Source organism: Rutidosis leptorrhynchoides, chromosome 2, assembly GCF_046630445.1.
Source record: "Rutidosis leptorrhynchoides isolate AG116_Rl617_1_P2 chromosome 2, CSIRO_AGI_Rlap_v1, whole genome shotgun sequence".
Lineage (NCBI taxonomy): Eukaryota > Viridiplantae > Streptophyta > Magnoliopsida > Asterales > Asteraceae > Rutidosis > Rutidosis leptorrhynchoides.
Window position 1 is genome coordinate 182213526 of NC_092334.1, and position 4309 is coordinate 182217834.

At 33.9% G+C, this 4309-nt stretch overlaps 1 pseudogene; it reads right to left on the bottom strand.

Annotated features, from left to right (window-relative positions):
- Positions 1 to 397: 397 nt before the first annotated feature.
- Positions 398 to 3985, bottom strand: LOC139888463 (beta-glucosidase 45-like; annotated as a pseudogene).
- Positions 3986 to 4309: the final 324 nt, after the last annotated feature.

The window sequence follows — 4309 nt, forward strand, 5'->3', positions numbered from 1 at the left end:
ATTAAACTTTAAAACCAAGAAATGGGTCCTAATATATCAAAATAATGTTACTTTAGTACCATTAGAAAAGGTCCTAATATAATGATATTATATCAAGCTTATTATGACATAATAATAGGGTGTTCTATTAAGTTATAGTAGTTTTCGATTGGTTTCAGATTGATATTCGGATATTTGATTCCGGTTCGGATTTTGTTCGGATCCGGTGCAAAAAATTCGGACCCGGTTCGGGTAAACGGATTCAAATCGGACATTCAGGTCCGGTTAACTTATTCGGGTCCGGATCGGGTATTCCAATCCGGTTTCGTATTTGGATTTCGATCGATTGTTAGGATTTCAGGTTTTTTGAACATGATTATGGAAACACAATTATTAATAATGAATACTAAAAATCAAATATGAAATAAAACATAATTATAATTCCCAAAATATTCTCATAAACATGAAAATCACCAAACATAAAATATTCTTAAATAATCCAAACATAAAAAGAAATCGAGTACCATTTGAAAACAAAATTAAAAATAATGAAAAACAACACCAAACGTCTTGATCAGCAAGTATCTTTATCAATCCAACAGCACCACCTACATATAAACCAAACATATATTTATAAGCATAAAGTTACATATTATAACAATTAACAAATATATTATCACAAATTTGTGGTATGAATACCGATAAATATGTGGAAGGCCACGCGACACACGCCTCCAGCATCTTCAACTCTCATAAACAGATCAAATGGCCTGACCAATAATGAACCCCTTTTAATGATCCCTTGAACTTCTACGCTACACCAATCCTCTCCAATCTCTATACCGCCAACTACCGTTTGTCATTACATAGTAGTAATGGTTACAAAAAGGTTTACATTACATAGCGCTACTAAAGGGGACAAATATACATGTAAGTCATAAACTTAAAGAAAACAAATTGATTACATCACTTGTTCAAGTTGATTGATAACTCTAGGGACTATATCGACTTTGCTAGGAGGACCGACATTGTCAACATTGCCAAATGGATATCCTTACCTACGAACACCAATGCTTTTCTACATAATAAACAACAAAATAATAAAGATATCATTTGCTCGACCATTTTAACATTTATATACTTGTCATTTCAGTTCCAAAAATACCAACTTTTACATTTTAAAAAAAATAAAATACTGTATATCACATAAAACAGAGTAAACATTGTGTGTTTCCTATGCCTTTTTAGTCAAACAGGAAAGCCAATTATCAAAATTCCAATTTCATTAACAAATTTCATATATCTTCTACCACATTAGGCTGCTCCCAACAGCTCGTCCAGGAGCTAGCCCAGGAGTCCGCCCAGCAAGAAGCTGATGGCACGAATCCGCCCACCACCCCGCCCAGCCCTTCGCCCAGCTCCCTCGTCTCTCCGTTCGTCTATTTTAATCACATTTCAGGACGGATAGGGCTGAATTTTGTGGTACTTTTTGCTAGTGGTCTTGTACAATTGATTAACTAATTAATATATAGTGGGTGAGGAAGGAGTGTCACTGTTGGGAGTGTTTAGTCCTGGGTTTAGTCCTGGGAAGGAAGTGAGATGGAGGTGCTGATGTGGAGCTGAATGATTGGTTAGTCCTGGAAGAAACTCTGTCACCATTGGGACCTCTCTTAGTCAAATAAGCAAATTAACATTGTACTAAACTGCAATATTACAACTAACCAAATCGCGGCAACAGAAAGTACCTGTTTTTATTAGCCGATTCCCAAGTGGTGAGAATTCTACGGTGAAGATTACGAAAAAGAGATGCAAATATGGGTGAAGTATGACGTTCCCTCTCATCAGGTTCCGTTGTTCTAGGTTGTATAAGGCTTCTATTAAAAGCAACCAAAAACTGTAAATTACATTAACAAAAAGAATAATAAACATCAATCTCAAAAATACCTAAACATGATGTACGTCTGTGTGCGCCTTATATAAAGAAAATTTTCACCTCAAAAAAGGTGTCACCAATTTGCTAAAATTAAGGTTTTAAGATTCAATGCATTTAGTTATTAGTTCCTAAGCTAAGCAGAAGTGAATAGCATCATACAACATTCATTGTGTCTATGTTTTTATAATTACATATATCTGACAATCGAATATAAAACAATTAAAGGGTTACCTGTTGGATCAGACACGTTATCATCAACTTGAAATGGCATCAATCATACATCAAAAATTCCAGAACATCAGACCAAGAGCTGCAGCATCCAATGAATAATTTCAAATGATATTATCATATACGAGTAACTTTTAGGTGATTGTTTTCGTTGCTGTATGTAATTATACCCGGCAATAATATAGCAGTAACATGTATATAGCATACATAGCATTAGCCTACCTTTCCATTGTACAAAAAAAAATTAAACTTTGCGATTTGTGATACTCTAATCGTTTGACATCATGAAGTACATCTTCACCTTGTCCTTGTGTTGTTGGGTCAGAATATCCTGTTGTTGGGAGAAGTGGGTCAGAATAACTACAAATAGGTAAGAACTAATGCAGTTTTAGTAGAAGTTTGAAACTTCTGCATTTTTTAGTTTAAAGATCTGAGAACGATCATCGACACCAATATTCAACTTAATGACTGAACAAATTTAAAATGTCATCATTACACCATTTCACATACCATTTTCGGTGACAAACATGGGTTTGTTGTCATATTTCTTCTTTAGATAGTCAATCACTTCTCCCAAGCCTATTGGTGGCAGAGTGCTAATACCGGTCTGTCAACATAATCAGATAATAAAAAAATGAGAAGTTCTTTTCCAAAAAATAAATAAAATAAAAATAAAAATAAAACAAATGAAAAGTAATAAACTAGGGGGATATAGATTTTTCTGTACATACTGGATCACCAATTTGAACACCATCTCGCTAAAAAATTCCTTCAACAAAACCTTTAATAGGCCGATTCCCAGTTAGACTGCAACTAGAAAGAATGCAATCTATTGCATACGTAGTTGAGTAATGGTTGACTCCGATAAAGTCAACTCTATTTTTCATAAACTTTTTTTCAGAATCGGAAAATCTCAGCAGTTGATTTCCAAGGATCGCGCATATTTCCAAGGGATAATCACCAAATATTAGCGGATCCAATGCCCTGTTTAACAACATTCAAGATTTATTGTTTTTAAAATTCTTGATTTAATTTTGTGTAAAAAAATATATATATCTATACCTACCAGCCAATAGAGAAAGCAAAACCTCTGTTGGCAGCTTCTTGATCTGTATGTCAGTGGCTCAAACGTCATGCAATCTAAAACTATCCCGACAGACCCACCATGTTCAAGCTGCACATATATTTCTCTATTCAACATATATTCATATTCATTCACAGTATAAAAAAGTACGTAATATTTAAGGTAAATTAATTAATTAATTGCCTGATAATATCTTCGGCATATATTAACAGCCTTGCCATGTGCCAATAGCATGTTATGCATAACTATCATAGGTTCAACATCGGAGTTCCCATATGACAACTGCCAAATGGATCCGAACAACGGGTGGGCGGGTATCTTCCATTTTGGTAGGCCATTTGTGTAAACAAATTTGGCTCGTTGATAGTGGTCCAATACTTCACTCGATCACCAAAGTTCTTGAAACATGTTTTTGCATAATGAACATAATCTTCCCTATCACAAACCATAAATAAAACAAAACATATGTTACAACCAAATCTATCTAACTGAACAGATGAGCAAGATCAATCTACATACTTCATTAATGGACTGAGCCAAGACCCGTATCGATCTTGAAGTTCTTGAGGAAAATCGTGATGGTAAATTGTTACAAATGGCATATTTCCTGCATGGCTTGAAAATTTATGGTCACTGTGTATTAATTATTCATGAAATAGGAATAATCGATTTAAAGAGCAATTGATGTTACCTCTGAGTATAAGTTCATCCAAGATTTTGTTATAAAGTATAATCCCTTCGGGATTAGCTTCACCAAATCTTCATCCTGATACAATACAAAAACATCTTTGATAAAGACAATCGCAAAGTTTAGTTTCTTTTTTTCTTTTTCTTTTTTGGGGTTGTGGCTCATATATAGTTTTATTATATATCTAATCGGTTGGACATTCATAACAAAAATAATGAAATCAGATTGGTTGAAGTTAATAGCAAATAATCTTGTACATAAAGTGCTTCTGCTCAACACCTCTTCGACCCATACAAATTTATCATTCATCTTTTAAATCGATGGACTCGATAAATCGTCTTCAATTAGTCGGTACCAACATACATTTTTACAAAAGAAAATTTACATCTTTTATACA